Raw genomic sequence first — 21,353 nt, 5'->3', positions numbered from 1 at the left:
AAAAACTCCCCCGCTACAGCCGACACCGCTACGTGTGCACTCATCTTAAATACACGTTCGTTTCACATTAAAACGTCAGATTTCTTTTTTTAAACATAATTCAGAGAGACCGCGCATTCAAACACGGAATTTAATAGCTATATTGACATATCTATTTCAATAGACGATAGCTCAATAAATATTTAGTTTTAATCGGAATGTCTTTAATATAAAATACATCCTGTGATAATTTCTTATTTTACTTAATTAAATAACTAATAATTATTTATAACGCACAGCTAGCGTGTACACATTAATCTTGTACCAGGAAACAGGCATGAAGGATTACAAATCCGCGTCGCTGTGTGACACTAATGCGCCGGCGCATAAATAACAAGTGCATTTGTTGTCGCACCCTTTAATGTACTCATTATGTACTCTTAATCAATGTACAAGATATTAAATACTACAATAAAATCTTATATTTTTGTTCTGTGTATATTTTCTATTAAATATATGATGTTTTGGGCTAGTAATAATGAATCATTCAGCCTCATAAATATTAACAAAGGCAACCTTATTACTTGACATTCCTATTGTATATATAATAATTTATTTCGCATAATCAAATGCCGTGCACGAATTGATCTGTTTAATAATGACAACAGCAAGATACATGCATCTATTTCGAATCATTGCATCTATATAGGGTTATAAAATTAATATAAATAAAAATCGTTTCATTTTTTTAATTACATGTCACACTAAACGTGGAATATGCGTGGCGTTACGTAATTTAGTTTTGAACATAAATTAAGAATTTATGTGAATATCATTATAATTTATGTGATAATACCCAATTCGATATCTGACTCGAGACTATATGAGTACATAAATAATCCATAAATAAACTACAAGATTCATGTGTCATCTAAACCAGATGAATATTTTAACAAAAGAAATATGTTCGTTGTATGTAGCTATGCCATAAGTGAGCGTCATATTATAATTGTATAATTAAGTATGAAGAACGTGCGAACTCGGTCGCTTATCTAACTTCCGAACAGCGTCGAGTCGTAACTTCCTATAAAGTAACGTTCACGTAAGCCGTCATAAAATTAACATATAAAAGTGTTTATCGTTTTGTAATAATAAGTTAATGTGATTTAATTAATGTTTATCCGTTCCTAAAGGGGCTCGCGAACAAAGCGTGTGCATTAGGAAGCTGTGTAATCAGAATGCGTAATCTATCATAATCAATCTGCTTATCTCATGGGAATTCCGGTAGGACCCGGAGACTTCCTAGCAATTGATGTAAACCTGTTCATGACGAGATTGTTGCGTGAATCTTCCGCTGTATTTTTTAATATCTCCGACCGTTACGTGTGTATTTCCCTTTGTGCACGTCATATACTTCACGATGTTACTTATATTATGATTCAATTTCATTCTTAATGGATTATGTTAAAGCGAAATATAGTGTATTCGTTATTTTACCCGTCGTATAAGGTGTGGGACAGTGTGACTTGTAGGGTAGGTCTCAATTATCGTTGGGTTTGCACATCCAGTTCGTTTGCCACCGTCTCCTGGTAACAGATTATATGTGAGCGATGTCGCAAGCTTTATGAATAATATATTTAAATAGTGCTAGTTAAAGCTAAATCAAGTTTCAAACTTTCGATCGTCTCCTTAATTTTTATTATAGATTTCATGCTCTTTACGACGTTGTCTTGTTATATTATGCGACGTCGTTTTGTTCTGACCACTTTTGTATTTGAACCAGACTTACAAAATAAATTATAAATTTTAAAATATACTATTTCTCTTACACGAAACACACAAACGCCAGCGGTGGTTTAGTATACTATATGTGTATATATTAGGTTTGTAAGTTTTGTCCGAGAATGTTTTGTCAAATCGCATTCAGGGTACATTAAGTGTTGAATTGTTACAATTTGTCGTATTTTGAAATATTATATTCTCATTTGAATGTTACGCAATGTGGCAATTCACTATTTGTAGCATTCAAAGTAAAATGTGCTGCAATAAATGAAAATGATGGTCTAATCAAAACGTAATGACTTCAGACATCAGTGTTGTAATATGGAGTAAATTGTCTGTTTATTGTCTTAATGCTGTTAATATTAATATTAGTCTTAAGTCTGACGCGTCTTAATAAATACACTTATTTATCAAAAAAGAAGTGACGTGGCTAAGGTATAAACCTTTTATTTGTGTTAGTGTGTTTGAACGTTCCTAACCCACTAGAAGAAGGAATTATCAAGTCAGTAAATTCTACATCGTTAAATTTGTTTTCAATGCTCGAACACTAGGTCATTCAGTCGCTGACTACATTAAAAATATTATGGTTGAATTTGGACGCTGCTATATGATATAGAAACGTTCTTTTCCCAAACTATTGATTTTGAAGTTAAGAACACCACCATTTTTACAAGTTTTGTATTTTATTATTATTACAAAGTATACAAACAATAAATATATCCATATATGGATGCCTAGCACTTTAAGGAATCGAACTAACGTTTTCACTATTTGTCATGAAAATTATGCTACTTAGTACTTTTAGAGTTTGCTTTGAAAATAGTCACCCAGTTTATTGCGTATCTACTCAGAAGCGTCCACATTACGATTGGACAGTTGTATTTTTCAAACCCTTTACAAATAATAAAGGAATGAAGATTTTGTCTTAATGTTTATTACAATGATTTATTAACAATTAACGAATAGCTCTATATACACAAACACTTTTTTTTAAAGTCAAACCAAATAAATATTTGATACTTTACTACAAAATTCTAGGAATTATTTTTCTGTATTGACTCAACAATAACACCTCAGTTCCGAACCTAAAATAACCGTACAACGAACGTTTCAAAACACTCACAAGCCTTGTGACAGCTAAAGTACATACAACAGTTGAATCGTCTAGTTTGCATTCTGTCCTAGTATTTAAGGTGAAAATGTTTTAGTAGCGGCAGTAGTGACGCAATCTGCGCACGCGCATCGCTAACCGCATTAGAGACTTCGTGATAGCCCGCACTTAACCGTTCATCTCTTTGTTATTTCGTTGCGTGTTCATCACTTACATTATAAATACTACATTAAAAATTATGTCTGTTTCATATATATTATTATGAATTGCTCTAAAATATGTAATAAATAAAATTCTTCAATTGCCAATACTTTGTGTTTGATGTAAGTGAGGCCGATGTTCGATCTGTGTCCCACGCGGTGTGTCATTAACACTGGCTACAGATCGTCGATATTTAATTATAATCAGTAATGAGAAGAATGAAAATATCCCGGGTAATAGGTGTTTGACAATCAGAAAAAATTGTAGTATATCTCACATAAGGAACTCTTAACCAACTCTTAACTCGTAGGAATAAAAAAAGAAATATTTGATTAAGTGATTCATACAAATTATATAATTGTAAACCAATGAAACATTAGTCTAAAATGAATTTACGAGCTATCTGATATTATGGTTGCAATAAATTGTAATTACAAGCAATTACTGTGGCCAACGATGTCTGGAGGCGTGTGGTCTAATTTATTACCTAATTAGTGCATACGAATGTCGAAATAGGTCATGGTTCGTGCCAGGCAAGTTTAAGTCATTCTCGATTCTATTACGTAAGAAATAATGATCATTTTCGTTAAAGAAAAAGTTGCTCTCTCGTTACGCAATAGCCAATAAAAGGAAAGCAGGTGAATTTTATTATGGTGGCTATATAAAGGATACTATTTTTCACTTTTAATTAGCTTACTGCAATGCGCGCTATGTCTTTGGTTGGACGCTTCTCGTGACATTCATCTTACAAGTGCGATTGATTATTTCAACAGGAAGTATACACATTTTACTGGTTTATAAATCTTTATTGAATTTACTTTATTTTATCTTTATGCATACAATTAAAGCCGTGAAATACTGTCCTTCAATGACGGATATGTTAACCTTAGGTAATACGATTTATTTATATTTTAATATATTTTGTCGTTCATTTCCGATCCAATCACTTATTGGGTTGCTTGGGAAAATTTTATATCAATCTCTTAAAATTTTGCTTCAATAAATTTACTTATTTCATTTGTAAAATGTGATAATACGTCCAAATAATCTTACTATTTCTATATATAAGGCAATTATAAAAGCAAATATTTTTAGATATTCTGCTAAGAAGTAGGTCGACCTAAATGCCAGAATTAAAATTTTACTTTGAATTGAATTTAAAATCGCTAACTATTCATTGAAAAAAAGACATTAAGATTCTTGAATGTCAGGTGCGATCAGTTAAGGTAAGGAATTCCTTACATTTCACATGTGATCGCGAGATTATTGCGTAGTGGATCGAGACAGCAGAATTACCAAAAATATGTTGCAATCGGAAATTAAGACGACGTGCGTGGCCGGCGAAGACCACGGCAGGTCAAAGAACAGGTCCATGGCATTTAATAAGTGATGCTGAATTAAACCCGCATATAATTTGAGAACAAACGAAATGTTCGCATCTCGATTGACCCCTGCGTAATCGCTTTAGACCGCGCATTGATATTCGACTTCTATATTTATCTATCAAAGGCTTCGTTCCAACGAAATCACTCTTTCACCTTTACTGAATGACAACAGGTCATTATAAATTGATTGCAAATTAGATTATGTAATGAATTAAAGAAAATAATACAATCATATATTATATGAGGACAATGACAATACGCTCGTCAGACGAGAGATTTACATACGTTTAGCAGAATTTGGGACGACTGGTCAGCGTCTGTCAAGTTAAGATTAAAGCACTTGTCACGGAGAGCGCTGGCAGGTGAGTTGTTTATAACAGTAACATTGAATCAGTCGTAAGATTTGGAAATTACATTGAACAATGGACAGTACGAATGGAAACTTATATGGTCCGTCTGTTTCGGAACCAGTTTTAGGAAGATTTTAATGGTATGGAGTACTACATCTGTCAATAATATAATTCTTAAAAGATTGTAGGGGTTCGGTGATACACTTAAATATGTATGTACTCACCGTGTAGCGGTACCAGCCTTTGAATTGACGTTTTTCGGTTCAGTTGTTGTAATAAGAAATGTGAACGTGTCCGGTTGTGAGAAGAGAGAAAACCCATCAGGAGAGCATTCACATTCTGATTGGAGGCTAAGTTTAATGAATAAAGTTTATTTTTATTTGTATGTGATGTTCCGAATTAAGATTAAACTTGCTGTTCGAGTTTAGGAAAACACAATTACACTAGAATGAGTGGGGAAGAGAGGAAACGGTTTTTAACCACTCTCTGTTGCGTTTTTTGAGTGTTGCAGCATCGTATGACTTTAGTTTAATTATGCTAGACTGACGTGAAAAAAATATCAGTTGTGTAAACACGAAGAGGTATATTCTAATTTCAGTCTCTTTAAAAGTTTGGCCCGAGCCCTTCTAAGAAACATGAAATCTATATACGAATAGACATTTAACCGGCAACCTGTTTGAATGTCATTTGGTGGCAATCGCATCTCCCGTCGTTTGGTCAGAGATGAGGTTTTTAGATAAGATCTCGAGATGCGAATGTTTTATGGCTGGCACCGATGTTGTAACCCGTAATGCTTATAATATTGCACGTTAATTTTATGAGTTCTTGCAGCCAGCTTATTGATACTTACATTAGTTTTGAGTGCTTGGAAGGGGAAGGATCTATTCATACAAAAATGTACTAGAGAAAAATCAATCAAGTAACTCAGACATTACTTATAGTCTGTGTAACGTTATTAAGTAATCTAACGGACAGTTGGCGATTGCTCAATTGTAATAATATCTGCTTAGTTGACAAACAGCCACTTGGACGGTATTCGATTACCTCCCAGATATGCTAATAACGTATCCAAAGGTACAATTGCCTTCTCGCTAATGAAGGTTGATTCTGATTATGATACCTGATGATTAAACGTTGTGTCGAAATACATCAGCTGCGAACACAAACATACAATTGCAAAAGGAACGTGTAATTCAAAACATGTAAATTATTTTTAATCAAATTTTGTTTTTACTCTTTTCGGTCGTTGAATTCTGGTGCTATTTATGGAAGAATATTAAATACAACATAATGTTTAACGTATGCATTCATTAAGAACGACTACGCAAGAATAAAATTTTACATTATGTAAGGCTCGATTTAAAGATAACGATACTTCTTTGGAAACAAATTCATCTCTTCGACTTTCCAAATACATACAGATAATGAGCAGTAATAGCTATCACGTGGTTCTAGTTTTCAAATTTCTTAGCCCAGAAATATTTTCCAAATGGAAAAAGTGCGAAGTAAAATTAGGTAGTTTTCAAAAGGATTAAAATCTATTTGCTTTAGCTGTAGTCACCAAAATCATTTCCTTCTGAACTAATCCTCTGTTTTGGTGACACGGCAATGGAGCTAGCAGTTTGCTGTTTATTTGATTGTCTCTTAAAGTAATTTGACCCAACTACCTTTACACCTTGAAATGCGTCTGCCTCTTTGAGAATATCTGCTTCCAATTTGTTCTCCAGTTTCAAGATCAAGTTTCTTGATTAAGGTGCCGTCACTTAAATGACCTAATAATCTTTGTCTATTTATTTTGTGCCATCATTTCCTAATACTCAATCTTTTCCTTTTAGGGTGCTACATGAGATGTCTTTTACTTGAGTTACCTGTTGTTATTCGTTCTTATATCTGACAATATAACTTCTTCCAATCTCTCACGTTATCCTTTGACGGCTGCGGACCTGGACGCTTACTTATGCAATCCTTCTATTTCGATTAATATGTCTTCCAGGAATCCTACTTTTTATGCTGAACATGTAGGTAGGCCTATCAGCATTTTTTCAAATATTTATAGAGACTGTATACTTTGTATAATTATTTAATTTATTAGGTGTAACATATTACTGTTTCATTCTGTACCACTTCCAGTAATCTATAATTAAATACATTATTTTTGGAGGGTAGCTCTTAATAAAATCGAGGCGACGAAAGATTATATTGAACGATTACATTTTTTTCACTTTAAAATGCTTAGTATTTATTATGTAAACTTCGTGAACATGTGTTAGAAGCCATTATATGTATATTTATTAAACGTCTTTCCTGCTAGGCTGACGGTGTAATTATGTTAATGTATACAGTTCAATGGTATGCAATCTTCATTGTACACACAGTTATTGAGATATATTGGAATCTGATTTCCATTATTATAATACGAGATACAGTTTTATTTCACTCGCTTTATTGTTGTTAGAGTACGTATATATTTAAGTGAGCCTTATCGTTTTTATGAATAAATTTATGTTTGTGCTAAACAGTCTCAGAGCTACAAACTCATAAATCGAATACGGGTACAGATTCAGTCATTGAAATTTAATATTAAATTTCAGTGTTCGAATATTAAATCAGCGTTTATAATAAATATATTCTAAGTAACATCGGGCAGCTATCGTTTTTGTGGTGCGCGCGAGGATGTTAAGCGAATTAAAATTTCCAACATTGGCCCACATGGAGTGAATTCGGTTATGTTTATTTATTTTGTTTTTATAAATCGTATTATATGTTTTGAGTCGTGGGAAACGCTTTTCATTTACATGCGTAGTGTTACAAAAACAATTGATGTGCAATCGCGAACACAATTGTACGGATCTTGTTTTTATAATTCGAGATCATTCATCGCAGTGGTCATTTTATTCAAACAATTGCAATATGTAAATACTTTATTATTATACAAATGTAATTCAAATCTTGTGTTACGACTCTTTAATTCTTTCCTATTGTTAGTTTTTTTGTTGTTTTTAAATTGCCATCAAAATTAATGATGCTTTTTATAACATGCGATTTTTTCTTGGTAAATTGCTTCACTATTCATTGATGTACAATAATATTTACATCGTCTCAGGTAGTTTTGAAACAAAAATAGTATACAATTTTCAAGGATTTTCTCGTTACTACATGCCTAAGTATGCAACCATTATTTTCCTTCTTTAAGTTAAATGATCTTTAAGGAATGCTTATAGTTTTCAGAGAATTAAACGAAACCGTTATACAGGGTGTGTCCTAATCCATCTCTATCACCGGTGCGATGATACTGGCTTATCGTGACGTGCCAGTGTAGGCAAATGGACGGCTAATTGCGGCCCCGGGCGAACCAGAAAAAATGAAGCTGTTACTGTTCGCATTGTACCACGAATCTGTTAAAAATAAATATTTTATATTAATATGAAGCAATTTTTCAATAGTAGGCTTATAATTTTAGTGAACTCTATGTCAACACTTTAAATTCCCTTGTACAGTTTCAAGACATTTAATGCGGGGGAATATGCATTTCGTTCCATTATTTTTGTAAAATAATTTATTGTATTTTACTCAAGAATTTTAATTATACCATATAAGCAACAATGAGCACGAACCCAGAATCTCCTCATTTCGAATTAAGATTACAACGGAACCCTTGGTGTAATTTCCTTAATGGTCAGTACGCGGCTCGATACTCGCTGCTTCCAACGTGTTTGTTGATATTCAACGTTTTTCCCTTAAAATTGTTTATTATACAGACAACACAACAAACCTGAGTACACTTTGTATCTTGAAGATTGTTATTTCGATACCTTATGGTTTACGATTTGATAGATTTGCATATTTTAAAACGTCAGCCTGAAGAACGTTCATGATTGTTTTATTCGTATTTCTGTAATTGATCTAAAATATAACATATTTTGAATATAATCTTTTGTAATGATCATAAAATCTCACCAACAATTACAGTTTATGTAATCAGCTTGTTAGTTACTCTTAATTGTATAAATGACGTAAACCTTTTTTTTCACCACCGCTCAAATTGTTGTCGCGTTTTAATAACCGCTTGAACCGCTTTCGCGTGTTATCCGGGGATAAGTTCAAGGGATATTGATCCCTGTGTCATATGCTATACACGCTATGGTGCAGTACATGTTTTTCACAATTATATGTAACTCTAAAGTTAAGTTGTACAGTTTAAGTAGTGGATGCGTGCCCACAGTTTCTTAGAAGCTAAGGGCGCTCCATAAACTCTTGCTATTAGTGGTTATCTTTTTACATCGTAACATTCTTTATAAATGAACCCGTTTAAAGTTAGACGCGTTATGTCAAAGTCATGTTGCAATATGTTGTAACTTAACGACTTCTATAATACTAGCAATTTAGTGAATAAACAACATGGTTGTTATTCTTATTGCATTTTAATTAAAATTAAAGTCTCGGACTCATTATAAAATGATCCCATAATTCAAATTGTACCAAGAAATGTTAACGTTGATGTAGTTTATTGTTAAATTTTCCTCTTCAATTGGTAATGATCGTAATGAATCTTCGTTCTAGGAAAACGTTTGGGCATATGACGAAGTTCGGAATAAAAAACATTGAATCATTGAATTCTTAAAAGCGACCAAAATAACTTTGACAATACGTATAGCGAAAACACTGTGGCGTTTTGTATGCGTGTAATACAGACACAAGTAGCGCCGTTTGTGGTTAACCAACTAATAAAAAATATTAACTCTAGCCATACCAGAAATAAGGTTAAAAAGTATTTTGTATTAATATTGTTGTAAATGCAACACGGCAATATCATTAATTGATATATTAAATTATAGTCGTCAGTATCAATTTTATGACAAAATTTTATGATTAAATTATTTTGCTATAAAAGTATATTCAGAAACAAGTGTCAACACAAAAAAGCTTCCATATGTAAACGAAGGTACATTGCACAGCGCAAAAACAGCTCGTACAGTAGGCCAAGCATTCCGATGTGTGATTTCATAGTCGAATAGTCATTTGGACATGCGGCGAAAATCGGTGAGGCATGCCTTCGCCTATCCCTCGGACTCAATATTCATAACGGGCTACCATTGTTTCCCGCCTTTACAAACGTCACGTAGAAACCGGCGCCATATTGAAAGGGACGTGCCACAACGCGACCAGAACCACATGACCCCTAAACTACTGTGCTATCACTGTGGCCATGTACATTTTATTGTTACCTGTTGTGTTCCAAAGATCTAGGTGAAGTGGAGGTTTTCTTGACCCAAAGAAAATTATGAATGTATTATTTTCTAAAGTACCGTAAAGCATTAAAATAAGGTTCGGCTGTCGTTCAAGTGATGCCTTACATATTAATTAGTTTATTTTTTCTGTGATAGTAACGTAATATACGCGTTAATGGTACCAAAGTCGATTATCTCGTGGTTGCATGTACAATAAGTTAATTTGTGTTCTTGTTGAAAATCAATCTATGAATAAATTGATTTAAAATCTATTTCAAAATCAAATTATAAAAATATGTATAATATTTTTATAAGATTAAGCATTTTAAAGAGAAGCCTTAATGGGAAATATGAAAGTAAGATAAAGAAAAATTAAGGCTACATCTGTTTTTTTTTTTCTATGAAATAATTTATTAAAATCATGTATAAAATTATTTTTTACCATCGTATCGAAATCAAGAACTTAAAATATCTGAAACAATGCTATCAGGACATTCCTAAAGAGGAACACGTTATATTTCGTATCCAGTTCATAGACATATTTAATTTATGAGTATTTGTCAAATTGGACCTTATCAACAAATGCTTTCTCGTGTAGATCCTGAGTCTTGCAAAAACCTCATCACCAGGTTGTCACCGCCTATCATGAAGAACTCCCAACCATGCTGGTAGACCGGATGACTGAATAATCGCGTCCTACGACTTATCTTTCAGAATTTTTATCTTCAGATTTGTTAAATGATTGACATACATTACAGTTTTAATAAGAAGTCGATCAGTAAGTGTCTTTCCTTCATCGCGTGCGCCAAATAGCCTTCCCAGAAAACGATAATCCAATAATAATCCTCATATGTTTTAATTATAATATTATCGTCGTTGTTAATATCTAAACTCATTTATCAGTGTACAATGCATGGAGGTATGCAGATCGGCTTCTCGAATTGGTTTCCAAACAGGTTCTAATCGATTCTCAAGATTGTATCGATATAGTAATCAAACGAGGACATTAAGTCAATCTCTGTTTGTTTGATTTATAGTGCCACAAGGATTTATTCCGTTACGAATGTATTGTACGGATATAATTTGTGTCATGAGTCAATGCTTTATATTTAACTGACAATTGGGTCAGTTTTGTAGGACGCGACGTAAACCAGATACTCGGTGGTGGTTTTAAAACGTTTCGCTTTCAAACAGTATTAGTGATATATCGAGACTTTCTGGATATATATACGTTTTACAAATTTACTGCCATTGCTATTGGATTTTACCAATTTATTATCATGTGTCAATAATTTGAAAGTCCGATTTGATAAGTTTATCTTTAATGCGGTCAGTTGAAACCCAAAAATAGAAACCAGCCTCCTATGGAATTGCCATTTATAGTATCGCACAAAAAAGGTATTATCAGCCCTTTAGGTTATCCAGCTGTCTGTCAGCGGTTATAACCAAAATAGTGACTATGAATGGGAGGTAAATTTTCGTTGTGTTTGGTAATACCAGATTTTAATTCGGCCTTTCATTAACTTAACTATATTTAATTTAGGCTTAGGATGAAAACATTCTAAGCGGACATCAATACACACTGAAGCTGCCAAACAAGTAACCCATAATATTATGTACGTGTGTAGTTCATAGGGTATGCCGTACTTGAAAGGACGAACACACAAACTGGTTAGTGTTGATATATCAATGTAAAAAGTAGCAATTTAATAACAGTTTAATTTTAAAAATAAACTTGGCACGTACTATTGTTACGACCGCTGGAGTATTCAAGTTTTTATTAAAAGTCTCTAAAGAAGTAGTTTATGGTAGTATTTTTTATTACAAATTTTATATAAAACAATTATTGAATATAAGCTACATTTTAAACATTGTTTTGTAAGAGACAGACTTACTTTACCTTTATATTAGCTCTATTGCTTACAAATAATATTGAAATAGAACTGTGATTTTCGGATATAGTATTCAATAAACTTTCAAGTTTAAGTTACTTTAAAGGAACCGTGATCACAGGAAGACGCGATGAAAGTGTCTGTCAACTAACAGTCACCTGTTATTTGTCATCTACCGCCAATTATTTCTTGATTTTCTCGCGTGTGATTGGATAAAAAGAAACCTTATGCTCATCGGTCGACATCGATGTTATGTTTTTTGCTGAATTTAAAGTAGCATGAGTTTTTAAATACAGAACTATTTTTCCTTAAGTTTCATCCACATCCATCCAGACGTTTCGGAGATTAGCCGGAACGGAAAATAATTACGAACGGACGGATAATTATAGATAATATGTTTTTATCTTCGACACAAAATTCTGTTCATTTAATTAAACTTTTTGTATCAAAACTAAAAACACAATGTTCAATAAATTTATTCAAAAATACGGGTTATTAGATTTATGTATAAGAAAAGCAACCTAGTAATACCAATCTCATGGCGTATGTTTTCAAATGTATGGTATTTGTTAAAGAAGTTGCCATCCAACTAGCTTTAATTACCATTTTAGCTCGAGACACTTATCATTTCTGATGCAATGAAATGTTCATTGTTATTACGTTGCTTTTTGTAAGAACATGTCCTGATTATTTATATGTGAGATTACCGGATGAAAAGACATCACCATCAGCAAAAACTGAATTGAAGTGTGGTTGTAATTATAGGAAATAGTAGTTTGTTTTATTTGTTAAGAAAATCTGTAAGTGTCACATCAGGGTCCGTCTGTAAAAGATGTCTAAAATTTTTATTACTTTAAAAATATTTAGATAATGTTTTATAAAAATTTGTTAAGATTAGAAACCGATTTATTAATTTATTAAATATAATGTCTAAGTTTATTTTGAAGGCTATGCTAGCGTCGACTAGAAACAACAGCAGACGTTTATAACGACACCGCGTTATTGCAAAGTGAGTTAAGAAAATTATAATACTTACATCCCATTTCCTTTAAGGACAAAAAAATAAATAATTCCCACCGCCCGAGCTGCGGCCTAGGACGCAATCAGCCGCTTTGAAAAACAAAACCGGACTTGGATCCTTTCTTTCCCCGCTACGAGGAATCCAACGTCTCCCTCTAGCGAACAGAGCGACTGAGAATCATCAGGAACCTATTATTATAAGGCGATCATCGTTATCCCTGTAATAGACTGAAATCCGTCACACCTGCTTGTACTGTGAACCCCTTGCAGCAAACAAGTCTTACGTAAAGATTAGCTGATTATTTGTTTTCTACTTATATTAAAATGTGTTTCAGTTTATGCAATATTAATGAGGCTGGAACTTAAAAGACTGAAAAGATGGTAAAGTCTCATTTAATGAATACCTACTAAGTTAAATATATTTTTTCTCAGAACATGACAGGGTATAATGTAGTTTGTTTCTTGTGTGTGCGCAACATAGTAATTACTTATAAAATTTATTTTAAATTACTCTATTTTACTCATACGCCGTATATCGATTTTTCTTTTATTCTTGTTATTTTTTATATATTTTTCTTGTTTCTTTCTTTTGTATTTCATTACGAACAATTTGGGTCGTTGAAATTGTTGACAACGGAAATATATTTTTAAAAACACTTACCAAACAAATGTCAGTTTACTTTGCGAACTATGAAAAGTGCATACCCTAAGTAACGTGATTCATTGTTATTGACAGAAAGTGAGGTCTGTGATTCTGTGGATTGGAAAACGTGTCGGTGAAAACTGTTATGGCATTGTTCGTTCACCGACTTTTTCTTCTTTGAAGTTTAGTTCTGCTTGTCTTAAAAATTTAATAATTTAATCAAGATTTAGGACTTTCGCGAGTATTCATTTAAATGAAACTATTTTTTTTCGGATTACTACGCGTATTTTTTTTAACTACATACTCCCGACGCGACGTTTCGGTTGCTTTGCAGTAACAGTGCAGTGTTGTGAATGTCTAACGTCAGACGTCTGACGTGACTTAATCGAGACCTTTTTCACAATTTTCACACTTCTAATGTTGAGACTCAACTTGAAAACTAGCTCCTCATAGTGTATTAAATATTCCACGGTGTTATTTTTTACTTAATTTACACATACATTAGTAGATATTATCGGATATAAATATTTTGGTATTGAAAGCCTGTCCAACACCATTCAATTTAAAACACTCAAGGTTGTATGTCAAAATATTATAACTTTATATCAGCTTAATGTATGTTGTTGCTTTCAAATATTTTTCTACAGCGCTTATAATACCATTATAGATAATTTCTGTAATTAATATAACAATTTGAAAACAACCATGTTAATAATTATAACATGAAATGAAAAAAAAAAAATTAAATTATGATTTTAATGAAAAAAGGGTATCTCAATCATACTATAAGTATTTTAAAGTATTTGTAATTTCTATTGAATATTACTTCATAATTTTCGATATGTGACTCGCTCGCTATGAATGTTTGGTATTTTCTTAAAGACCTTTAATACGTCCTAGGCCTCGATCTGTGCGAGGTGATTTGAATTAATTGAATAACTATTAATTTATATTAACAAATCGTCAATAAAACTATCGAGGAAGTAATATCTCATAAAATCTCCGATGGGTTACACTGTCCGAGGTACAATTTACAGTTACACACCATTCATATGGAATAGTTCGGATTGTTAACAAACGGTTATCATTTATTGAAGCTCGAACAATTATTCTCAATAATAACTGCCGTTGGCCTGGATTCGGACCAAAAAAATATATGTATTGGCTGTCAAAATAGAGTTGTTACATCTCAATTCGTTCGATATTAGGCATGTACTAAATGGTCTGTCATTAGCTGCGCCCGCGCACCACAATGGTCGCTCTTGATCTGATAGATGAGATTCAGATAACATGAAATTAATATTTCGTGTCAATGAAGTATCTATGCTAATGCCCAGCTAACGTTTGTAAACTGAGAAAGTTATACTTTAGTATGATTGTTTTTAAATGTTAACTGTACTTTTAATTTGTTAAATGGTTACTTAGGAATATATTGGTAAAACCACATTTTTTTATGACGGATGTACGTGTTTTTTTTTAAATTATAAATATTATATTATATGTAATTTAAAACATCTCTATATTAACAAAGATTATGTATAATATATATTGCGGTCCGTATCTCACTGTTCAGTATGATCAAATATTCTTAAATATTTTAAAATACATTTATCGACGGAAAAAAAGAAAAAAATATTGTAACAAAAATTTTTCTAATAAAAGAGTCATCTTGAATGTGATTGAATGAACGGACATGTTACTTGGCGATTATTTAGGTAGGCTGGTAGGTAATGGTATCTTGGGCCATGTAAAACAAGGTAGGTTTCCAAACATCACTAATTCCAACACATTAGGATTACATTCGAACCTTTGCCTCCGATTAGTTACCTGTGTCTACGTGCAGAATCTAGATGATTAACAGCGATGATTCACATTCTGAAACCAAATAAAAACTATCTCTGAAAACTGGGAGCTTGAGTTCAAATTTGTGAACCCGCGGATGGTCATTGGAAAGTGAAATGGGAGCGCACCTGACGTCGCTTTCTTTACGTCGCGGTGTTCTTTTTGATTCAGTGAGAGTGGTCCAGATTCGATAATTGTGCCGGTAGCGATGCCGTGACGAGCCCGTGACGACCTCCCGCCGCCCCTCGTCGGTTATACTCTCCTACAAAATTTCTTCGATACCAAACTAGTTTCATAATTTGGACATATAAAATTAAAAAGTCGGTCCGCAATGAGCATCGAGTTTCAGACACTTTCCTTAGTGGACATGTGTGTTTCATAATCAACACGTCGGTACATATTACCACGGACTGACTACCCCAGTTAAATTAATCGAAAGTGATTCAGTCCATATCATATAATTTTTTTTGCAGACCTTCCTTTGGTTATTTGATTGTCGTTCATTACTGGCTTCGTGAAAGCTGCATCTTTGTTGATTTTTCTATTATTCCAATAATCTTTTGTATTTGCTTTGAATTCATTATTGTTTTTATCGGCGCCGCGTTTCACTTCTTGAGAACTTCTTTTACTTTAACGTTATTGATTACTCGGTATCATTGAAGTCTGTTCGTGCATTATTAGTCTTAATTGCCTTCAATTATTTATTGCTCAAAACGATTAATGATCATCACTGTTACAATCTTGTACAATACTCAGGCTCACATGCTTTTAAACCTAGACGGATAATAAGGATCCATTATTTTAACGAGACAATATAAAGTAATGTAAATTCAAGGAAATGCGTATTGCGTAACTAATGAAGTAGACAAGAAAATAAATCCCGTAGAACTAACATTAATTCCTTTTATGAGTCTTCCTTTGCTGTTGCAATTGATAAAAACTTCGCTATTAAAACTGTCACATGACAAATAAAGAGAACACATACAGCGTTCTTGGTTAAAGATCGTGTAACTGTTGTACTTTCACAAATCTTCTCTCCATGCAGAGAAGACGAATTGTTAATTCTAGACCCGTCCAGACCAGCCGGCGCCTTTATCGCGCATCGCTAACAACGAAAGTGCAAGTCCGTTCCCACAATCCTATATATAAAACTGGAATAAACCTAACCCCATACATCAGCCAGTTTCATAATAGCAGGAAAGTATTAATTATCAACAATGTACATTCCGAGCGGTAACGACGCTGCTGTTTTCACTCGTTCACGAGCGTACAATAAATCTCGCTAAGATATACACGACGAAAGTGCAAGTTGCCCAGTTCCCACGACCTCGGTTCAATCGATGCAGCCTTTCGCAAAATCGATACCCATATCGATAGTCTTATTCGTTCATCGCGATTGCATTCTAACGTCATGTCGGACGACGCACACTTGTTGAAAGGGGCTTTTATTCAATTTTTTTTTTATAATACATATAATAATCATAATCGGAAAATAAAATCGATATCTGGCAAATTTATCTATTATTAAAATAGTGTCGAATGATATAAATAAGGAATTATATTGTTAAAACACAATATATTATGTCATCAGGCGAGTCATTCTAATTACCGATCTCTATAATAACACCTGCAGGAACAATTAGTATGGAAATATCATATCATTATATTATTATTTTAAATCGTGCATATCCGTTGATTTTATATTTTCTATTATTGTAGAGAATAAATAACATTTTGCACAGGTCGGTTTAGCAACTATGTATATTTTGTGTTCCTTGAAGCGAGATGTCGCTCGTAAATCTTTCGTTTTGGTTCTCGTTTAGGACGACAGATAGATTTTATTGCAAATAAAGTCTATTTTAGGACCTTTTCATGGATATTTGTATATATTCAGGCGATGTCAATCTAGTAAGCTTTACGATTGATTAATAACACATGCAGCCTTGGAAATTTGAACATAGCTTTATATTTAACCTTGAAATCTACAATCACAACTAAATACTTGAATATATTATTTAACGACAATGTACTTTCCATAATGTATTCTACCTTTGACCGAATTATTAACCATAATTTAAATATATCCGAAACGCTTTGCGTATAGCAGTGTGTTAAAACCTTTATATTAACAAAATTATTACCCATCAAGAGCAATCTATTAAACAAAAAGCATTTAATACAAGCGCAGAAATAAGTCATATAGATTATAATAAGAAAAAAAAATAACCTTAAGGACTATAATATGACTTTAAGGACTAAACACCAGATGTAATCTTAATCGATAAAATAGGCTCTTAACTCTTCACGCGGAGGATTCGTTGGCGATGAAGACACACGCGCCGTCCGCGTTCCGTTCGATACGCACAGTGTTCGTATTGTCACTTTAATGGAGTAACGGTACCACCTTTACCGGTTCTGGGACCCTGACATACATATTGTAAGGGAAGCTACTCGACTATTGTCCACAGCTCTTAGATTGTTCGCGAGACCGTTCGATTATATCAACAGGTATCGGAGCGGAGGTCGATATATCCCAATGAATGCGGACGCCATTTGCCATGATACTAGCCTAACCTGAAGTGTTCCCTCATTGACTTCTGTTAATATATTCAGATTACTATCTACTAGCAGAGCATGGCTACCATTAACCCGCGAGTCGCAACGGTAACGAATTGACCACCGACCAGCGACCGGCCACCGGTCACCGTCCGTCTCCGCTTAAATTCACATTATCTGATGACACACGGTGGTGTCATCGGCCTCGGAGTCACAAAAAAGATCGGTCAAGTTCATTATTCATAAGACTTGGTTACATTTATTTGCAAACTCAGATTGCTCAGTTTATATGGTTTCCGTCAAATATACTTTAATGATTGCTTTGTTTTCACATTTTTTTTTGTGTTTATTTTCCTTAAATTTTATACAAAATGTTAAAAATTCAAAAACCGACACAACCTATGTGGAAATTCTCAAGTCACTTGGATTTTTTTCTAGTATTTCAAGGGCTTTCTGGTGCTTTGGGGCACTTAACGCTACCTTAGAATGGCACTCGACATAATTCCTCAACTGCTAATCAAATATGAGGTAACGTTTACTGTGCTTGCGTAACGGGTCAATGAACTCTGACATCAGCATATGTGATGTTAAAATACACTTCCTATGGCCAATCGCATTTACATGAGGATTTTATCTCCAAGACATAAACCTTCGACCTCTATCGCATTCGACTCGCGAAAAAAAAAGTTACAAAAGACCTCTGCATATTTAAAAGAATTTCAATCTTGAGTGTGAACAAAAAGTTTGCGAATAATATTTACGATTGTTTTACAGTTTTGGTGTGGTCTCAACATAAATTAGTTCCAAAAAAATACTATAGAGGTATAATGTATCGCTATTATAATTTGACCGTTTTAGATCAATTTATGCAAAATTTCATGATACTAAAGACCAATCCTGGTCATAACTATGTGAAATATATATGTATAGGGATTGATGTAGTCATTAAACATGTAATAAATAGAACGACATTTAAATACAAAACTAATTTCATTTAAACCTATGAAACAGTACACTAACTGTATATACTGTGTGTGGTGCAACATCGCCAGTAGTCCTAGTATTTTTCCAATTATATGTAAACAGTCTCTATGTATTTGACTCATAGAGTAAAGTGCAAAGTCATGTGGATTGTTCTATGGAGGATTTGAATACATTGATGACATTATATAATATAATGTACGGTTTAGAAGACTCTGGATATAAAAGTACGTTCAATAATTATGATTGATATTTATTGAGTAACATTGTTCACAGGCCAGCAGGAAGATATCAAGATGCGGATACCTGTTCGTCGCACCGGGCTGGGACTTCTCCAATCCGCTCTACAGAACAAAGGTAAAATAACAACAAAAATATTAAGAGGGTACTGCCTAAAAAGTAGCAAGCTCTAAAGACATTGCTACAAGGACATTACGATTCATTACATGTGGAATAAAAAACAATAGTATTTTATCAGTTATTATTATCTGTAAATGATGTCCAGAAAAAAATAATAATACACAAACAGTCTGATAACTGATTTATCATTGCCAAAACCCACACAATGCATTATGGCCACAAAATGTATGGAACGACTTGGGCATCAAAACAAAAAACTTATTCTTCGAATCTGATCTATGGATTGTGGATTTCCTGTTGTTTTTTAAGTTATTGTGTTGTTTTTTTTTTGTAAATTATAAGTTAAAATTTGAAAAGAACAAAACTAAATTATAGGAATTATGGCTGTGTTTATTTACTATGGTTAACATAAAAATATCAAAAGACGGTTTTAATATTTGCACATTCTTATAGTGTTTTTATAGAACATAAATTATTGACAATTTCCTCCAGCACTTGCTTTTTCGTCCGTCCGGATATCCAAATTTAAAAAGACTTTTTTGATTACGATCATAGCATGACCTCCATTTTTAAATCTATTAAGACATTTTTGTTGTTTTCAAGCCACCCTCAAACATCCATGTAAAACACTACAAAGACTAACTCAGTTAAAAGTGAAATTTCCTTTTTCCATATAATCATCTCCAAATCAACGTTCAGTTTGAGGTAAAACCAAAATTCAAAATACTCTAACGTCGTATTAAGCCTGAACTTGAAATGATCTCAAAGTTTAATCGGGGTTCGCCGATTCGGCTGGTCGTAATGGCGGGTATAACTTAAATCAAGTATTTATTACCGAGCCCGAACACATTGGGAATGTTCACTATAAATAACAGTGACATGAATTAAGTTGTATGATGGATGTTAACATTGTGTGCTTGTGTAGCGAGCTGGTTCATGATATAATTATTCGGTTCGAATTAACACATGTATAAGTAAATCTCGTATGTAAATTTACAACTTGCAATGAAACGTACAGTAATTATTTTTACAGTACGTTTCATTTTAATCCAGGATAATACCCGCAATCAATAAAGTCCATCATTTATCTCAACGTCGACGTTCTAAATTAGCTGTTATTACAAATGTATAAGGTTGATAATTTGGATGTTTTGATCGTGATTATTTTCGATGGAATATCAATTTTGACATGTAATACGTCATTGGAATAATTAATTTAATTCGTATGACGTCGGCCGTTATGAAAAATTATCACGGACGAGTAATCGGGGTGGGGTGGCGCACCGTGCACGGTTATGTAAGAGATATTACGAGCTGAACGAGGTTAATTGTCGTGTAACTTGAAATTTTATAAATTTCGTCGACTGTAATTATTATATTTCTGTAAGTGAAATCGGTCATTTTTCTCGTTTGATTGATTATTCAGTACAGTTATTGTAGAATTCGATAACCAACAAATAATAATGTATGAAAACAAATGAAAAAAAGTTAATACGACCACTGTAATAACGTAGTGATCGATTAAATCTGATCGTATTAAGAAAAGAAAACAAATAATTCACGAATTAACCGAGGCAGTTGTATAACATAGTGTACTTTATATGTGTAGTGTATTGTTATTATGCAAAAAAAAATCAAAAATGCACGAATCGGAATGTTTTTTCTCTCGAGTCGCTGTTCAGCGGGGGGTCGAGCTCCGGCGCCGAGGAGTGTCGAAAAAGATTCGTTTAAAGTCCGAATGAATTTTGGCAATATTATTCAAGGTACCAGATAACCCTTACCAGTCCACTTGTCCCGCTTATATTACGATTTTTATGGTGTAAAAACGAGGGATAACTATTAATATTTTAAGACTGTAATGTTATTAAGAAATATATTTGATCAATCGATTTATAAGAAACTGCAATCGTTTGCATCTTAATGCAAAAGCAACCGAGGTCTGTCATTAGTTTTATAGAGTTTATTCCATAGTTTATATAAATATAAAAGGGAAGGGAAGTAATTAACTGTTAATGAGAAGAAG

General features: G+C 33.2%; 1 protein-coding gene and 1 long non-coding RNA gene across 2 annotated transcripts in view; one reads left to right on the top strand and one right to left on the bottom strand.

Annotated features, from left to right (window-relative positions):
* Positions 1-21,353, bottom strand: part of LOC116767372 (peroxisomal acyl-coenzyme A oxidase 3-like) — a 97,257-nt gene that overhangs the window by 45,980 nt on the left and 29,924 nt on the right. The gene's annotated exons all lie outside the window — the stretch shown is intronic.
* Positions 1-21,353, top strand: part of LOC133320123 (uncharacterized) — a 72,958-nt gene that overhangs the window by 31,118 nt on the left and 20,487 nt on the right. The window contains exon 2 of the long non-coding RNA XR_009753572.1: positions 19,247-19,327. This is a non-coding gene — a long non-coding RNA (uncharacterized LOC133320123). The remainder of the gene's footprint in view (positions 1-19,246; positions 19,328-21,353) is intronic.

This window comes from Danaus plexippus, assembly GCF_018135715.1.
Source record: "Danaus plexippus chromosome 9 unlocalized genomic scaffold, MEX_DaPlex mxdp_24, whole genome shotgun sequence".
Taxonomy (NCBI): Eukaryota; Metazoa; Arthropoda; class Insecta; order Lepidoptera; family Nymphalidae; genus Danaus; species Danaus plexippus.
Note: the sequence above shows the minus strand (reverse complement) of the source record. Positions and strands in the feature narration are given on the sequence as shown.